This window comes from Theropithecus gelada, chromosome 4, assembly GCF_003255815.1.
Source record: "Theropithecus gelada isolate Dixy chromosome 4, Tgel_1.0, whole genome shotgun sequence".
Classification (NCBI taxonomy): Eukaryota; Metazoa; Chordata; class Mammalia; order Primates; family Cercopithecidae; genus Theropithecus; species Theropithecus gelada.
Window position 1 is genome coordinate 119210052 of NC_037671.1, and position 20382 is coordinate 119230433.

The 20382-nt window shown below is 37.1% G+C and overlaps 1 protein-coding gene across 3 annotated transcripts in view; it reads right to left on the reverse strand.

The window, feature by feature from the left end:
• Positions 1–20382, reverse strand: part of STXBP5 (syntaxin binding protein 5) — a 194690-nt gene that overhangs the window by 137952 nt on the left and 36356 nt on the right. The gene's annotated exons all lie outside the window — the stretch shown is intronic.

Genomic DNA, 20382 nt, shown 5'->3' on the forward strand with positions numbered 1-20382 from the left:
TTTTTTTTTTTTTTTTTTTTTTTTTTTTTTTTTTTTTTTTTTTTTTTTGAGAGGGAGTCTCGCGCTGTTGCCCAGGCTGGAGTGCAGTGGCCGGATCTCAGCTCACTGCAAGCTCCGCCTCCCGGGTTTGCGCCATTCTCCTGCCTCAGCCTCCCGAGTAGCTGGGACTACAGGCGCCCGCCACCTCGCCCGGCTAGTTTTTTGTATTTTTTAGTAGAGACGGGGTTTCACTGTGTTAGCCCATGTTGGGATGGTCTCGATCTCCTGACCTCGTGATCCGCCCGTCTCGGCCTCCCAAAGTGCTGGGATTACAGGCTTGAGCCACCGCGCCCGGCCTCTTGTTCTTGTTCTTATCCATCAGTACCTGGTAGGTGAGGTTCATCTTCTAACTGTTGTAAGCATACTGCACAGAAGTTTCATATTTTAATACAAAAATTACATCTCCCTTATTACATAGCTCATGCTTTGCATACACTGCTAAGCACTCCTTGCCAAGGTCTTACACATACTCCTTACATCATTTTCTTCTATGTTTTAATTTCAGCTTTTCTGTAGATGATTCAGTTAAGTCTTTAACTGGCCTGGAATTTATTTTAATTATGAGGTGGAGGACACTTTTCCCCATTTAGCTAAGAATTGTCACAGTATCTTTTATTTACTGCATCCTTTCCTTGTCTGCAATCGACTTCTATCATATATTAAATGTGTCCTCTCTTGATATACACGTTCCTGAACAATGTAGACCGTGTTTTGGCCTATTTGCCTTCCACTTTTAATTAGTAAATTATTTTAATTTCTAGAGCTCTATAAAAATTTGCGGTATCAAATAAAGTAAGTCCCACCATCCCTTCTTTTTCAAAATTGTCTTGACTATTCTGGGTCTTTCTTTTTTCCATTTGAATTTTAAAATCAGTTTATTAAATCCCATCAACAATTAAAAAATTTTGATTGGAACACTACTAAATACTAAAAATGATAAATGTATAATTTGGACAGAAGTGATCATTTAAAATTTGATTATTCCTTCCTATGAAGTCATTCATCTATATTAGGTATTTTTCCTAATGCCATTTGATTTTATTTTTCAAAATAATTTTAATATTTTCACCATATAGACATTATACATTTTTTGTATAGTCTGTACATTTTTTTCTATTTCCTTCCATTTACTTTCAGGCTTTGTATAATTATGCTTTAAGTATATCTATTATAAGCAGTTTAACAGCTATATTTTGTGGAGTATCTTTTAAGTCCAATCTGCAAATCTCAAAATTTTAAACAAATTTCATACATTTGCAATGATTTTGATTATTAAGTTAACCTTTCTTTCATCTTGTTTAACTGTCCTTTTTATTTCTGTCATTTTATGTCTTTTTCTGACCATTGCTGATTTATTTTCTTTTTTTTTTTCGTCCTCTAATGCTCCTAATATTTTCAATCTTTTTAATGGTTACCCTGACACTTTTAAGACACATGTTTAACTTTATAGCCAATAATGTCTAAAAGGATGAGGAGGAAAGGGAGTGTCAGGTAAGTGCGTTATTTCTTTAGTTCTATCAGAGATGATAATGTCATCAGAATATAATTTACAAATGTGTTTTTAAACCTAACAATTATGCCAGGAGTTACCCCTTTCAATGTAAAGATATTTTAGTTTCATGAAATTTTCTTCAGTTATGCCTTTGATCATTACTTCTCCTTCCACTGTTAGGTTTTCTCTTGCCTTCTCCCCAAAAAAATCCCCCGAAAACCCTGTAATTCTGAGGTTGAAATCTCTATCCTTTGTCCTTTGTGTCTATCACTGTCTCTCTCATTATGTTTATTATATCACTGTAAAGCGTTTCTTTTTTTATTTTTTATTAAAGTTCTGGGACACATGTGCAAAATGTGCAGGTTTGTTACATAGGTACACACACGCCATGGTGGTTTGCCGCACCCATCAAACCATTATCTACATTAGGTATTTTTCTTAATGCTATCCTTCCCCTAGCCTCCCACCCACCGACAGGCCTCAGTGTGTGATGTTCCCTTCCCTGTGCCCATGTGTTCTCATTGTTTAACTCCCACTTATGAGTGAGAACATGCAGTGTTTGGTTTTCTGTTCCTGTGTTAGTTTGCTGAGAATGATGGCTTCCAGCTTCATCCATGTCCCTGCAAAGGACATAAACTCATCCTTTTTTATGGCTGCATCATATTCTATGGTGTATATGTGCCACATTTTCTTTATCCAGTCTATCACTGATGGACATTTGGGTTGGTTCCAAGTCTTTATATTGTGAATAGTGCTGCAATAAACATACGTGTGCATGTGTCTTTATAGTAGAATGATTTATAATCCTTTGGGAATATACCCAGTAATAGCATTGCTGGGTCAAATGGTATTTCTGGTTGTAGATTCTTGAGGAATCCCCACACCGTTTTCCACAATGGTTGAACTAATTTACACTCCCAACAACAGCGTAAAAGCATTCCTATTTCTCCACAGTCTCACCAGCATCTGTTCTTTCCTGACTTTTTAATGGTCGCCATTCTAACTGGCATGAGATGATATCTCATTGTGGTTTTGATTTGTATTTCTCTAATGACCAGTGATGATGAGCTTTTTTTCATATGTTTGTTGGCCACATAAATGTCTTCTTTTGAGAAGTCTCAATTCATATCCTTTGCCCACTTTTTGATGGGGTTGTTTGCTTTTTTCTTGTAAATTTGTTTAAGTTCTTTGTAGATTCCGGATATTAGCCCTTTGTCAGATAGGTAGATTGCAAAAGTTTTCTCCCATTCTGTAGGTTGCCTGTTCACTCTGATGCTAGCTTCCTTTGCTCTGCAGAAGCTCTTTAGTGTAATTAGATCCCATTTGTCAATTTTAGCTTTTGTTGCCATTGCTTTTGGTGTTTTAGGCATGAAGTCTTTGCCCATGCCTATGTCCTGAATGGTTCTGAATAGGTTTTCTTCTAGGGTTTTTATGGTTTTAGGTCTTACATTAAAGTCTTTAATCCATCTTTACTTAATTTTTGCATAAGGTAAGGAAGGGGTCCAGTTTCAGTTTTCTGCATATGGCTATCCAGTTTTCTCAACACCATTTATTAAATAGCGAATCCTTTCCCCATTGCTTGTTTTTGTCAGGTTTGTCAAAGATTAGATGGTTGTAGATGTGTGGGGTTGCTTCTGAGGCTTCTGTTCTGTTCCATTGGTCTATATATCTGTTTTGGTACTGGTACCATGCTATTTTGGTTACTGTAGCCTTGTAGAATAGTTTGAAGTCAGGTAGCATGATACCTCCAACTTTGTTATTTTTGCTTAGGATTGTCTTGGCTATACAGGCTTGTTGGTTCCATATAAAATGTAAAGTATTTTCTAATTCTGTGAAGAAAATCAGTGGTAGCTTGCTGGGGATAGCCCTGAATCTATAAATTACTTTGGGTAGTATGGCCATTTTCATGATGTTGAGTCTTCCTATCCACAAGGATGGAATGTTTTACATTTGTTTGTGTCCTCTCTTATTTCCTTGAGCAGTGGTTTGTAGTTCTCCTTGAAGAGGTCCTTCACATCTCTTGTAAGCTGTATTCCTAGGTATTTCATTCTCTTTGTAGCTACTGTGAATGGGAGTTCACTCATGATTTGGCTCTCTGTTTGTCTCTATTTGTGTAGGAATGCTTGTGATTGTTGCACAATGATTTTGTATCCTGAGACTTTGCTGAAGTTGCTTATCAGCTTAAGGAGATTTTGGGCTGAGATGATGGGGTTTTCCAAATATACAATCATGTTATCTGCAGAGACAATTTGACTTCTTCTCTTTCTATTTGAATACGCTTTCTTTCTTTCTCTTGCCTGATTGCCCCGGCCAGAACTTCTAACACTATGTTGAACAGGAGTCGGGAGAGAGGGCATCCTTGTCTTGTGCCGGTTTTCAAAGGGAATGCTTTCAGCTTTTGCCCATTCAGTATGATATTGGCTGTAGGTTTGTCATAAATAGCCACTATTTTGAGATGCGTTCCATCAATACCTAGTATATTGAGAGTTTTTAGCATGAAGGGTGGTGAATTTTATAAAAGGCCTTCTCTGCATCTATTGAGATAATCATGTGTTTTTTGTCATAGGTTCTGTTTATGTGATGGATTACTTTTAATGATTTGTGTATGTTGAACCAGCCTTGCATCCCAGGGATGAAGCCAATTTGATCGTGGTGGACATGCTTTTTGATGTGCTGCTGGATTCGGTTTGCCAGTATTTTATTGAGGATTTTCACATCAATGTTCATCAGGGATACTGTACTGAAACTTTCTTTTTTTGTTGTGTCTCTGCAAGGTTTTGGTATCAGGGTGATGGCTGGCCTCATGAAATAAGTTAGGAAGGAGTCTCTCTTTTTCTATTGCTTTTTCCAAGCAATAGAAAAAATAGTTTTTGGAATAGTTTCAGAAGGAAAGGTATCAGCTCCTCTTTGTACCTCTGGTAGGATTCGGCTGTGAATCTGTCTGGTCCTGAGCTTTTCTTTGGTTGGTAGGCTATTAATTACTGCCTCAATTTCAGAACTTGTTATTGGTCTACTCGGGGATTCGACTGCTTCCTGGTTTAGTCTTCGGAGAGTGTATGTGTCCAGGAATTTATCCATTTCTTCTAGATTTTCTACTTTATTTCCATAGAGGTGTTTATAGTATTCTCTGATAGTGGTTTATATTTCTGTGGGATCAGGGGTGATATCCCCTTTACCATTTTTTATTGTGTCCATTTGATTCTTCTCCCTTTTCTTCTTTATTAGTCTGGCTAGTGGTATATTTTGTTAATCTTTTCAAAAAACCAGCTCCTGGATTCATTGATTTTTTGAAGGCTTTTTCATGTCTCTATCTCCTTCAGTTCTACTCTGATCTTAGTTATTTCTTGTCTTCTGCTAGCTTTTGAATTTATTTGCTCTCGCTTTTCTAGTTTTTAAAAGTGTGATGTCAGGGTGTCAATTTTAGACCTTTCCTGCTTTCTCCTTTGGGCATTTAGTGCTACAAATTTCCCTCTAAACACTGATTTAGCTGTGTCTTAGAGATTCTGGTATGTTGTGTCTTTGTTCTCACTGGCTTCAAAGAACTTATTTCTGCTTTAATTTCGTTATTTACTCAGTAGTCATTCAGGAGCAGGTTGTTCAGTTTCCATGTAGTTTTGAAGTTTTGAGTGAGTTTCTTAATCCTGAGTTCTACTTTGATTGCACTGTGGTCTTGGTCTGAGAGACTGTTGTGATTTCCATTTTTTGCATTTGCTGATGACTGTTTTACTTCCAATTATGTGGTCAATTTTACAATAAGTGAGACATGGTGCTGAGAGGAATGCACATTCTGTTGATTTGGGGTGGAGAGTTCTGTAGATGTCTATTACATCTGCTTGATCCAGAGCTGAGTTCAAGTCCTGAATATCTTGTTAATTTTCTGTCTAATATTGACATCGGGGTGTTAAAGTCTCCCACCGTTATTGTGTGGGAGTCTAAGTCTCTTTGCAGGTCTCTAAGAACTTGCTTTATGAATCTGGGTGCTTCTGTATTGGGTGCATATATATTTAGAATAGTTAGATATTTGCGTTGATCCCTTTACCATTACGTATGTAATGCTCTTCTTTACACTTTCTGATAGTTTTTGGCTTAAAGTCTGTTTTATAAGAGACCAGGACTGCAATCCCTGCTTTTTTTATTTTTATTCTTTTACTTTCCATTTGCTTGACAAATATTCCTCCATCCCTTTATTTTGAGCCTATGTGTATCTTTGCACGTGAAATGGGTCTCCTATTGGGTCTTGACTCTTTATCCAATTTTCTAGTCTGTGTCTTTTAATTGGGGCATTTAGCCCATTTATATTTAAGGTCAGTATTGTTATTTGTGAATTTGATCCTGTCATTATGATGCCAGCTGGCTATTTTGCCCATTAGTTAATGCAGTTTCTTCATAGTGTTGATGGTCTTTTAATATTTATTATGTTTTTGCAGTGGCTGGTACTGGTTTTTCCTTTCCATATTTAGTGCTTCCTTCAGGAGCTCTTGTAAGGCAGGCCTGGTGGTAACAAAATCTTTCAGCATTTGCTTGTCTGTAAAGGATTTTATTTCTCTTTCACTTATGAATCTTAGTTTGGCTGGATATGAAATTCTGGGTTGAAAATTCTTTTAAGAATGTTGGCCGGGCGCGGTGGCTCAAGCCTGTAATCCCAGCACTTTGGGAGGCCGAGACGGGTGGATCACGAGGTCAGGAGATCGAGACCATCCTGGCTAACACGGTGAAACCCCGTTTCTACTAAAAAATACAAAAAACTAGCCGGGCGAGGTGGCGGGCGCCTGTAGTCCCAGCTACTCGGGAGGCTGAGGCAGGAGAATGGCGGGAACCCGGGAGGCGGAGCTTGCAGTGAGCTGAGATCCGGCCACAGCACTCCAGCCTGGGCGACAGAGCAAGACTCCGTCTCAAAAAAAAAAAATAAATAAAAAAAAATAAAAAAAAAAAAAAAAAAAAGAATGTTGAATATTGGCCCCCACTGTCATCTGCTTGGTAGGGTTTCTGCAGAGAGATCCACTGTTAGTATTTTGGGCTTCCCTTTGTGGGTAACCCCATCTTTCTCTCTGGTTGCCCTTAACATTTTTTCTTCATTTCAACCTTGGTGAATCTGATGATTATGTGTCTTGGGGTTGCTCTTCTCGAGGAGTATCTTTGTGGTGTTCTTTGAATTTCCTGAATTTGAATGTTGGCCTGTCTTGCTAAGTTGGGGAAGTTCTTCTGGACAATATCCTGAACAGTGTTTTTCCACGTGGTTCCACTCTCCCCATCACTTTCAGGTACACCGACCCAACACAGGTTTGGTCTTTTCACACAGTTCCACATTTCTTAGAGGCTTTGTGCATTCCTTTTCATTCTTTTTTTCTAATCTTGTCGTCATACTTTATTTCTTAAAGTTGATCTTCAATCCCTGATATCCTTTCTTCTGCTTGATCAATTTGGCTATTGATACTTGTGTATGCTTCATGAAGTTCTCATGCTGTGTTTTTCAGCTTCATCAGGTCATTTATGTTCTTCTCTAAACTGGTTATTCTAGTGAGCAATTCCTCTAACCTTTTTTCAAGGTTCTTAGCTTCCCTGCATTGGGTTAGAACATGTTCCTTTAGCTTGGAGGAGTTTGTTATTATCCACCTTCTGAACCCTACTTCTGTCAATTCCTCAAACTCATTCTCCATCCAGTTTTGTTCCCTTGCTGGCGAGGAGTTGTGATCCTTTGGAGAAGAGGCATTTTGGGTTTTGGAATTTTCAGCCTTTTTACGCTGGAGTTTCCTCATCTTTGTTGATTTATCTATCTTTGGTCTTTGATGTTGGTAACCTTAAGGTGAGGTTTCTGTGTGGATGCCCTTTTTCTTGATGTTGATGCTATTCCTTTCTGTTTGTTAGTTTTCCTTCTAACAGTCAGGCTGCAGGTCTGCTGGAGTTTGCTGGAGGTGCACTCCAGACCCTGTTTGACTGGGTATCACCAACAGAGGCTGTAGAACAGCAAAGATCACTGCCTGTTCCTTCCTCTGGATGCTTCGTCCCAGAAGCGGTACCTGCCAGACGCCAGCTGAAACTCTCCTGTATGAGGTGTCTCCCAGTCAGGTTACATGGGGGTCAGGGATCCATTTGAGGAGACAGTCTCTCCCTTAGCAGAACTTGAGTGCTGTGCTGGGAGATCTGATGCTCTTTTCAGAGCCGGCAGGCTTAAGTCTGCTGAAGCTGTGCCCACAGCTGCCCCTCTCCCCAGGTGTTCTGTCGCAGGGAGATGGGAGTTTTATCTATAAGACCCTGACTGGGGCTGCGGCCTTTCTTTCAGAGATGCCCTGCCCAGAGAGGAGAAATCTAGAGAGGCAGTCTGGCTAGGCTCCACGGGGGTGGGATCTGCTGAGACAGACCACCTGGCTCCCTGGCTTCAGCCCCCTGTGGAGTGAACAATTCTGTCTTGCTGGCATTCCAGGCACCACTGGGGTATTAAAAAAAAAAAAAAAAAAAAAAAACTACAGCTAGCTCAGTATCTGCCCAAATGGCTGGCCAGTTTTGTGCTGGAAACCCAAGGCCCTGGTGGCGTAGGCACCTGAGGGAATCTCCTGGTCTGTGGGTTGTGAAGACTTTGGGAAAAACATAGTATCTAGACCGAAATGCACCATTCCTCATGGCTTCCCCTGGCTATTGCAGGAAGTTTCCCAACCCCTTCTGCTTCCTGGGTGCGGCAACGCCCCACACTGCTCTGGCTTGCTCTCTGTGGGCTTCACCCACTGCCTAACCAGTCCCAATGAGATGAGCTGGGTACCTCTGTTGGAAATGCAGAAATCACCTCCCTTCTGTGTCGATCTCACTGGGAGCTGCAGATTGGAGCTCTTCCTATTCCGTCTTCTTTTTTTTTTTTTTTTTTTTTTAAGACAGGATTTCACTCTTGTTGCCGAGGTTAGTGTGTAATGGCGCGATCTTGGCTCGCTGCAACCTCTGACTCCCAGGTTCAAGCGATTCTCCTAAAGCATTTATTCTTAAGCAAATAAATGAATTTTGATTTTAAACTCAAGAAGTTAAAAATAAAGTAGGGAGAATAGATATAAAAATTGATATTAATAAGTTACATATCAATTAAACAGTAGAACTATCATGATACATCCAACAATGGGATATAATTTTTCTTTGAATTTCTCTGTCCTAGAGTAACCAAAGAAACAAATTATCTGCCCCCAAACACACCCAGCATTCAGAGGTGGGATGGATATAGGTTACTGGTTACAGTTCTTCCTTGGCATCCATGGGGAATTGGTTCCAGGAGCCCCTTGAATACCAAAATCCAAAGATATTCAGTCCCTCATATAATCTACACAAATCTTCCCATATATTTAAATCATCTCCAGATTACTTATAATGCCAATACGATGTAAGTGCAATGCAAATATACTATGTTTTTTAATTTGTATTTTCCCCAAATATTTTCAAGCCATAGTCGGTTGAGTCTAGGGATATACAACCTACAGATACGAAAGGCTGACTGTATAGAAATTCTCATTGGAACTGAGAGAAAGTGGAAGGTAAAAAAGAGTTTATTAGTCCATAACAGTCTTGAAATTAGTTTTGGCAAACGGTGGATTTTTCTCAGTTAGGATTCAAGGCCAGGGAGTAATTCTCTGTGGGTCTAAGCTCTACTCTCTTAATCATTGTTCCTTTTCCATGTAAGTTACCACTTACTTGCAGCTGAGTTCTTTTATCAGCCTGCTTCTGGCTACAGCTTCCTTTTATTTTGCGCTCTCTCTGTCCCTTTCAGTCCAAGCTGGCAATGTGTCTACTGATGCAATTTTCTCAAGAAACTTACAGGTCTTAAATAAATTTTATTGGGATTTACTCCATTAGACAAAAGTCACACTCACGAATCTTTTTTCAGAGAACCTTTTCTCTATTTTGGCTCCTGCTGAAATGCCTGTGGGATGGTACTTTTAAACTTTCTAGATTCTCTGGTTTCTTGAAAAGATCTGTGGGGTACACCATTAATCTCTTAAAAGGGGCCCTTTGTGTGACTGAATGTTCTGACCTTTTGATCTTTAAGGGGTTTTTAGTAAGAAATTATACAGTCACACTCTCACATTTTTCTCTGTGCCACACTTTCGGAAACAATCTCTCTTTTGCCAGCTGCATCACAGTAGGAATTCCCCAAATTGTCAAGTCCTGGTTCCCTTAAAAGTTCTTCACTCAATTTCTCTCTCTCCTCTTGCATTTTACTATAAAGCAGAAAGAAAAAGAATCAGCTCGCACCCTCAACACTTTCCTTAGAAATCTCTTCAGCTAAATATCCAAGTTAATCACTTACATATTGTATAGGGGACAATTCTGTTCTCCCACTATACAACAAGGAACCACTTTCTCCAGCCTCTTCCTAGCAAGAGAATCAAGTACTGAGTCCTACAAACAGCTTGTTCTGGGCAATATATGCTTTTCTATTCTATTCTTCAAAATTCTTCTAGCTTCTACTCACTGCCAAGTTCCAAAGTGACTTCCACATTTTTAGATATTTGTTACAGTGGTATTCCACTTCCAGGTACCAAACTAATAGCAGGTATAATGTTTTTTACCGATTTGTAACAAAGTATCACAAATGTAATGGCTTAAAAGAATACCCATTTATTATTTCTGTAGGTTAGAGGTCCAGACACTTAATAGGTTCTCTGCTCAAGGACTTATAAGGCTAAAATCTACATTTCAGCCATGCTGCATTCCTGCATCCCTTTCTGGAAATGTTGGGAAAGAATGTGCTTCCAAGCTCATTCAGGTTGCTAGCTGAATTCAGCATCTGTGGATGTGGGACTAAATCCCTGTCTCCCTGCTGTCTGTCAGTGGGTACGCTCCTAGAGGCCACTGGTATTCCTACATGGCCCCCTCTATCTTTGAGGTCGGCAAGGAAGAATTCCTGTCCACTGTATCCTTCTCACACTCTGAGCCTTTTGACAGGAAAAACCCAGTCTCTTAAGTGCTCACCTGCTTGTCAGGCCTACAGAGGATCAACTTTGTATTTTAAGGTCAACTGATTTGGGAACTGAAATACATCTGGAAAAATGTCTTCACCAAGATAAGTGTTTGATTAATTAACAAGCAGGAGGTATGTGTACATCAAGGGGTAGATACCTTGGGGCCCATCTTATAATTCTGCCTACCACAGGCATATGTTTAGGAGTAAAATTGTTGGGTCATGAAGGATGTGAATACTGCCCAAGAAACTTCTGAAATGACTACAACACTTAAAACTCACATCAGTAAGTTATAAGAAGCTCCAGTTGCATCACAATCTAACTAACATCTTAGCCATTCTAATGAGTAGTTGTCGTTTTAGTCTCCATTTTCCTGATGACTGACTTTTGTCTTCTTTAAAAAAAAAACTCAATTATTTCATCATATGTTCTCATATAAACCTCTAAAATGATATTCACTCATATTGTAATATACATTTGCATCTCTCTAATGTAAGCTATTCATGCATTAATAAATAGCTCATTCTGTTCATTGGTTCACTGGCAGAGCTAAGTAATTTTTTTTTTTGAGATGGAGTCTCACTTTGTCGCCCAGGCTGGAGTGCAGTGGCATGATCTCACCTCACTGCAACCTCCGCTTCCCGGGCTCAAGCAATTCTCCCTGCCTCAGCCTCCCAAGTAGTTGGGATTACAGGTGTCCAGTACCATGCCCGGCTAATTTTTGTATATTTAGTAGAGACGGGGTCTTGCCATGTTGGCCAGGCTGGTCTTGAACTCCTGACTTCAGGTGATCTGCCCAACTTGGCCTCCCAAAGTGCTGGGATTATAGGTTTGAGCCACCGCACCCAGCCGAGCTAAGTACTCTTTTATTTGCCTTTGGTTATAAACCTTCTCCTTCCACATAATCTTTTAATGTCTTTTTATATAATCTTTTTACACCTTAAGTACCTTGTAAGGCCCTTTTGGAAAGAGAACAGTCTCTTTAAATATATCTCCCCTTTTCCTTGACAGAAGAAATTCCTTGTCAGGAAGTTGTAAAAGAGTGTTTTGCTGAGTACCAGCCCCCTAAAAATCTATCTAAGTGTAATGAAGATTTTAAATTAACTAATTGCATATGTTAAACGAGGACAAAATTAATCACAATACTGAAACAAATTAAAAGATGCAGAATTGTAGAAGAAATTCTGACAAGGAAAAGGGTAGAGGTATTCAAAGAGACTCCTTACTATGGATAATTTTATTCTAGGAAGTGATCCAATACTGCCTGAACATCTTTCCTTTAACAGTTTCAAAGTTATCAAATCGTAACTGTCTTTCCTCTGAATATTAACAGAATTTTTCTTTTATTTTAAAATTTTGCTTGAATACGTGATACTCTATACCTAGAATTTCCAAGATGACTCTTCATTTCCATATCACCAACCAATTCTCTTTGTAGATCAGAATTATGTCCAGAGTAGTAGATCCCACATTTTCCCAACAGGATTGGGCACCATTTCATGCCTACGTTCTACTCCTTAATTTCATCCCATCAAATCACTCTCATATCTAATGTCTGTACACTTTTCATTAAGCTGCTTTCAAAGAAAAGTATTTTGATAATATTATGTGATTACCAGAGAAACTATAATTCTAGGTCTTTGTTTCAATATTGTGATTAATTTTTTCCTTGTTTAACATGTGCAATTAGTTAATTCAAAATCGTATTAAGACCTGTATAGATATTTTGGCAGCTGGTAGTCAGCCAAACACTCTTTTACAACTGTCTAAGGTTATACCCTATTTACGTGGATACCGAGCAAATTACAAGCTTTATAAATATGCAAAGCACAGTATTGTAATAAAATAATGAAATAAGAGTGTAATGTAATAAATGAGTTTTTGTTTCTATATAAATTTATTTATGATACTGGGAAAATCTGATGCTAGGGTGGCAACTCATTGCTACCGTACATTATAAGCACAAAATCTCCTTTTGCTGTGCTGGAATCTGAATAGATTAACTTCATTTGTTATACGGTTGTGTTTTTCCATGAGAGGACTTTGAACATGAATTCTCCATTGATATTTAAGTTATAAAATCTTGATTATTAATTTATTTCATATGATAATTTTCCTTCCCTTTCATTACTTTAGAATGCAAGCATACTTATGTTATTCTCTAAACAATGATGTATCTATCATCAAATATTAAGTCATATAGAAACTGTAAATCAGAGTATCAGAATAAAGAAAAAACATATGTCTTTAGAAATATATTAACTTTAATATTAAGATTCAGCTTTTCGGGTGTTTAACATACTTACGGGGGAAAATATTCTATAAAATTTCACTAAGGGAAATTTTCTTAACCCCTGAGAATAAATATTTATGTGAAAAGGTTTTACAAACAATAAAGCATTATATTAAATCAAGATGTATAAATATTAGACGATAATACTAGGTTCTAAATAGGAAAGTCCACATATAATTTAGTTTTCAGTCTTAAAATGTTTCACATATCGTTAGTTATAAACTTATGCAAAAACTTAACATGGTTGAGAATACTGGTCATACTAACTCACGGTGATGAAAAAAGACTAGAAGATAGTTGTAGCTGCTTATCAACCCAAGACTTGCTCCTATTTAAACTTCTTTAAAGGAAAAAACAAGATATAAGCTAAATGGAGCATATTCTGTTTTACTTATCAAATTCTCAGTTTCTATGGGAGCAAAGAACCCCTCTTCTACATGTATAAACCCAATGGCACATATTAACGAGGCTCACCAATATCAAGGAAAAGAAACAAAGGTGATATGTGTTTCCCAGAGCTGCCAAAACAAATCACCACAGCATGGGTGGCTTAAAACAACAGAAATTTATTATCTCACAGTTATGGAGGCAAGAAGTCTGAGATCAAGGTGTCAGCAAGGTGCTGCCCTCTCTGAGGGCTCTAGGGGAGAATCTGTTACATGCTTCTCTCCTAGTTGCTGGTATTGGCAGCTATCCTTTGCATTCCTTGGCTTACAGTTGCATCACTCAGCTTCTACCTCCTCCATCACGTGGTATTCTCTGAGTTTCTGTGTCTGTGTCTCTTCACCTCTTCTTATGAAGACACCAGATTAGTCTTCACCTTCACCTTCATAATCTCATATTAACTTGACTACATCTGCAAAGACCCCATTTCTAACTAAGGTCACATTCATAGGTACCAAGAGTTAGGACTTCAAAATTATCTTTTTTTGGGAAAACAATTCAATCTGTAACAGAGGATGGGTAAGTAAAGTCCACACCCCCAGTATTCTACTATGACATACTGCTGCTACCAATTCCTTTCAGGCTACAGAAGATTCAGATGCTATAGCCGCTACTATCGGCAAATTAGTCCCTGTGATAAAAATTATACAGCAAACAAATCCCTGAGCTGAGCCTGGCAATTGGCACGACAAGCTACATGCTAATTAAGGAGGATATTTAAAATTGTATGTTTTTACTCAACTTTCAAAATATATTTTTCTTTTGTTTGCTGGTTTAAAAAAATTACATCTTGCATCCTAGTTGGTTTTAGCCTACTTTTCTTTTACAGCTGAATTGTGTGCTGCCCTCCTCAATTATATGGTGAAGTCCTAACCCCCAGTACCCAAGACTGTGACAGTATTTGGAGCTAGCGCCTTCAATTCAAACAAAAATTAGCCGGGCATGGTGGCGGGCACCTGTAATCCCAGCTACTTGTGAGGCTCAGGAGAATCACCTGAACCCAGGAGGTGGAGGTTGCAGTGAGCCAACATCATGCCACTGAACTCCCAACAGACCAAGATTCCCTCTCTCAAAAAAAAAAAAAAAAAAAAAAAAAAAGGCAAGCAGCAGCTCAGCAAACCTCAAGCAGTATAAATATGAAGAAAATAATAGCTACACATATCATTGTCAAAGTGCTAAAAACCAAAGATAAAGTGATAATTTTGAAAGCAGCCAGAGAATAGGACTCATCAAATAACCACTGATTTCTCATAAAAACAAAAAGGAGGGCAGAAAATCGTGGAATAACAACTTCAAAGTGTTGAAGGAAAACCACTGGTAGGTCATAAAACTCATAATCAGAAAGTCAACTACAAATGCTTCAAATTAATTACAAACTGTCATTTCATGTAATTTCAAAATCATCAAATACTATATTTTACTGATTCTAAATGCTATTGACTCTAGGGCATGCCATTATTTTTATTTAGTATTAATAAAATTCACAAAACATTTTCGATTAATTATAAGACACCATTCATTAACAAAAACATTGTAATTTCAGAGATGTAAAAACGTTAAAAATACCAAATAAGTAAATGCTAAAGTCAATAGTCCTCTTTCAAAAAGCCAAATCAAAATCCCAGCAAGCTACTGTGTGGCTATTGACAAACTGATTTTTAAAGTTCATATGAAAAGGCATAAAACCCACAATAGCCAACATAATACTGAAGAAGAAGACCAAAGTCGGAGGGCTTACACTACCCATCTTCAAGATTTGCTATAAAACTACAGTAATCAAGTCAATGTATACAGTCATCCCTCCATATCTGTGGGGGATTGGTTACAGAACCCCCTCAGATACCAAAATGCAATAATGCTCAAGTCCCTTATATAAAACTGTACAGTATCTGCATATAGCCTATGCACATTAAATAATCTCTTAATTACTTCTAATACTTAATACAATTTAAATGCTAAGTAAATCATTGTTATCTTGTATTTTTATTTGTATTATCTTTTTATTTTTCCCCCAAATATTTTCAGTCTGCTGATGGTTGAATCTAGATGTGGATCCCATAGATACAAAAAGCTGATTGTATTAGAAAAATAACAGACAAATAGATCAACTGATCTATCTTAAACAGAATAGAGAACCAGAAATAGATCTACTTAAATACAGTAAATTGCTCTCTGATAAAGGAGCAAACACAATTCAATGGGAAACAGATAATCTTTTCAACAAATGGTGCTGGAAGAACTGGACAATCATACGCAAAAAGAAAAAAAAAATTCTAGACCCAGAACTTACGTATTTCAAAAAATTTAAATCAACATGGATCGTAGATCTAAATGTAAAATGCAAAACTCTAAAACTTCTACAACATAACACAGGAGGAAATCTAGGTAGTGATCTTGAGTTTGGTGATGAATGTTTAGATACAAACAACCGAAGTGTAATCTCTGAAAGAAAAATTAATACGCTAAACTTAATACAAAATATCTGCTCTACAAAGACACTGTGCAGTGAATAAAAGTAAAAGTCACAGACTAGGACAAAGTATTTGTAAAATAGCTCTCTGATAAAGGTACCCAAAACATACGAAGAATTATTAAAACTTATCAATAAGAAACAAACAGCCCAATTTAAAAATGGGCAAAAAATCTGGACAACTCACCAAAGCAGCATATGAAACAAAGAAGAATATGAAAAGATAACCCATATCATGTGTCACTACGGAACTGCAAATTGAAGTAACAATGAGGTAACACTACACACATATTAAAATGGCTAACAACCATAAACTGGCAATACTAAATGTTAGTAAGGATATGGAGCAAAAGGATCTCTTACTCAATGCTAGTGAGAATGCAAAATAGTATAGCCATTAAGGAAGACAGCTTGGCAGTTTTTCACAAAGCCAAAGATAGCCCAGCATATGATCCAGCAATAGCACTCCCAGGTATCCAATTGTGTTGAAAATGTACATCCACAAAAAGTCTGCATGTGAATATTTATAACAGCTTTATTCATAATGGCCAACAAAAGCAAAAACCAAGATATCCTTCAATCAGTGAATGGAAATACAAACTGTCACATCTGTAAAAGAGATTTACTGATAAAAAGAAATGATTTAGCAAGCCACAAGACTAGTCAAGGCCAGTAACATTAAATGCATATTGCTCAGTGAAAGAAGACAGTCTAAAAAAGCTACATGCTGTACGTATGATTCCAACTACAGTCATGTGTCACGTACAGATGGCTATGTTCTAAGAAACCCATCAGCAGGTGAATTCAACATTGTGTGAACATCATGGAGCGTACTTACACAAACCTAGATAGGCTGTATAGTACAGCCTCTTGCTCCTAAGCTAGAAACCTGGAAAGCATATTACTATGTACTACATATTGAATACTGTAGCCAACTGTAACACAAAGGTTAAGTATCTGTGTATCTAAACATAAAAAGGTACAATAAAAATGTAGTATAATAGATTAAAAAATAGTACACCTCTAGAGGGCAGTTATCATGAATGGAGCTTGCAGGAATGGAAGTTGCTCTGGGTGAGTTCAGTGAGTGGTAAGTGACTGTGAAGGCCTAGGACATTACTGCACCCTAGTGTAGACTTTATAAACACTGGACACTTAGTCCAGACTAAATTTATTTTTAAAAATTTATTTCTTCAATAATAAATCAACCTTAGCTTACTGTAAACTTTTTACTTCATAAACATTTTAAATGTTTTAACTTTTTGACTCTTTTATAACAACCCTTCACTTACACGTTGTAAAACTAGTAAAAATATTTTTCTTTATCTCTTTATTCCATAAGCTTTTTTATATTTTTAATTTTTTTTTTTACTTTTACTTTTTAAACTTTAAAAAAAAAAAAAAACTAAGACACAAACACACACATTAGCCTAGGCCTACACAGGATCAGGATCATCAATCTCATTGTCTTCCACCTCTAGATCTTGTCCCGCTGGAAGGTCTGCAGTATGATAACAATGCCTTCTGGAATATTTCCTGAAGGACCTGCCTGAGGCTGTTTTTCTTAAATAAGTGGAAGGAATAAACTCTAAAGTAGTAATAAAATGTATATTCTAATATATAAGACAGTAACATAGTAATTGATTATCATTATCAAATATGTACTGTACACAATTATATGTGCTACACTTTTAGAGAATTGGTAGCACAATAGGTTAGTTTATACTGGTATTACTACAAACACATGAATAATGTATTGCACTAAGATGTTATGATGTTATGACAGCTATAACATCCCTAAGCTATAGGAGTATTTCAGCTCCATTATAATCTTTTGGGACCATCATCATATATGCAATCGTCACTGAGTGTAACATCATTATGCAACACATGGCTACATATGACATTTTGGAAAAAGCAAAAACTACAGAGACAGGAAACAGATCAGATCAGTGGCTGACAGGGGTTCAGGATTAGAGAAAGAGTATGAATAAACAGGTGACACACACTGGTTTTTAGGTCAGTGAAACTATTCCATATGACACTGTAATGGTAGATACATGACATTACACATTTATCAAAATACATACAATTGTTCAACACAAATAGTGAACCTTAATATATTATGAACATTAGTTAACAACAATGTATCAATTTTGGTTCATTAATTGTAACAAACCACATTAATGCATGTTAATATCAGAGAACACCATGGGGGTGATGAGTTAGGGGAATGAGGGTGGTATACGAGGTATATGGAAATTCTCTGTAGTATCTGCTCAATTATTCTATAAATCTAAAACTGTTCTAAAAATAAAGTCTATTAATTTAAAAACTGTGCATGTTAAAATCAAAGAAATGTGATATAGTTCCCTGTTTTGGGTATCATAATACAGTAAGAGTTAGAAATAGAGAGACAGACCTAAGACTACTACTACAAACTTTAAGATATCTCATTTTCTGTTTAACAATCAAATACTTACTAAGTACTTACTATGTCAAAAAAGTCACCAGTTACCTCGTCATGACTTAGCTGTGATTATACCTATTTTTCCTTACATCTCCCAACTCTCTAGTCTCTAGGCTGCTTTTTACCCTTTGCCTTATTCCAAGTATCGTTTCTCCCAAATCATGTTTCTCACTAATTCCATAAGATGTCATGAGAATCAAATAAGAGAGTCTAAGATAAAGCCCTAGAACTCACAGGTTTCCTTCCTCTACTTTAAGTTCACACTTCTTACCTCTACTGTTATTACAGTTGTTATAACTATATTGTTCTCACATTCTCTTCTTCCGCCTTTATTGTCAACAGGTTTTAATCAAAATTTTAGACATTAAAAACTAAAACTTGACTGGAAAAAAGTAATTGCTTAAGAAAATCAACTTTTCCTTAGAAATTAAAATAAAAGAATCAAGTATTTCCCTTTTGGTATTCCTATAAGATTCAAAATTTTAAAAATTTCCTCAAAATACATAAAAAAAGATTGTGCTTTTAATGTTAACTACATATTATATACATATATACAACCACACATGTATATAAAATAACAATATATGTCTCTCAAATTATTGAGGGGACTCTATCCTTACTCATATTCCATACCAAAATAAATTCCATATAAATCAAAGATTAAGTATAAAAAGTAAAACTTTAAGAGTACTAGAAAGGCCAGGCATGGTGGCTCATGCCTGTAATCCTGGCTCTTTGGGAGGCTGAGGAGGGCAGATCACTTGAGGTCAGAGTTCGAGACCGGCCTGGCCAACATGGCAAAACCCTGTCTCTACTAAAAATACAAAAATTAGCCGGGTGTTGTGGTACACGCTCTAGTCTCAGCCACTCAGGAGGCTGAGGCATGAGAATTGCTTGAACCTGGCGGGTAGAGGTTGCAGTGAGCCCAGATCATGGCAGAGCAAGACTATGCCTCAAAAAAAAAAAAAAAGAGTACTACAAAAACATATAGAGGACAATGGCTAATAAAATAAGGGTGAATGTCTTCTTTTGAGAAATGTCTGTTCATATCCTTTGCCCACTTTTTGATGGGGTTGTTTGTTTTTTTCTTGTAAATTTGTTTGAGTTCTTTGTAGGTTCTGGATATTAGCCCTTTGTCAGGAACACTTTTACACTGTTGGTGGGATTGTAAACTAGTTCAACCATTATGGAAAACAGTATGGCGATTCCTCAAGGATCTAGAACTAGATGTAACATATGACCCAGCCATCCCATTACTGGGTATATACCCAAAGGATTATAAATTATGCTGCTATAAAGACACATGCACATGTATGTTTATTGCAGCACTATTCACAATAGCAAAGACTTGGAATCAACCCAAATGTTCATCAGTGACAGATTGGATTAAGAAAATGTGGCACATATACACCATGGAATACTATGCAGCCATAAAAAAGGATGAGTTTGTGTCCTTTGTAGGGACATGGATGCAGCTGGAAACCATCATTCTTAGCAAACTATCACAAGAACAGAAAACCAAACACCGCATGTTCTCACTCATAGGTGGGAACTGAACAATGAGATCACTTGGACTCAGGAAGGGGAACATCACACACCGGGGCCTATCGTGGGGAGCGGGGAGAGGGGAGGGATTGCATTGGGAGTTATACCTGATGTAAATGACGAGTTGATGGGTGCAGCACACCAACATGGCACAAGTATACATATGTAACAAACCTGCACGTTATGCACATGTACCCTACAACTTAAAGTATAATAATAATAAATAAATTAAAAAAAAAAAAAATAAGGGTGAAAAAGTTTTTCCAATCAAAGCCCCAAATTCATAAGTCATATTAGAAGAAATTTCTATGACCAAGCTAATCTACTTCTACAAATTTATCTTATGGATATACCTGTATATGTAGACAAAGACATATATGTAACATAACATCACAACAGAGTAAAATGAATACTATGCAGTTATGAAAATGATTCAGGAAGATTTAAATGTGCTGATATGAGCCAATCTATGGGATATGTTAAGTAAAAACAAGTTACAGGAAGAGTATGTAATAGCTTCCCTTTTATGCAAAAAAAAAAAAAAAAAGCAGAGGAGATATACAGAGATTTTTTCTTTTATATATACCCTGTAAATCCTTCCACAAGGACACAAAAGAAACTTATGTGGTTGCCTGAAGAAAGTAAGATGGATCTAAAAAAGAAAGAATCTTGCTTTTCAGTGTATCCTCTGAA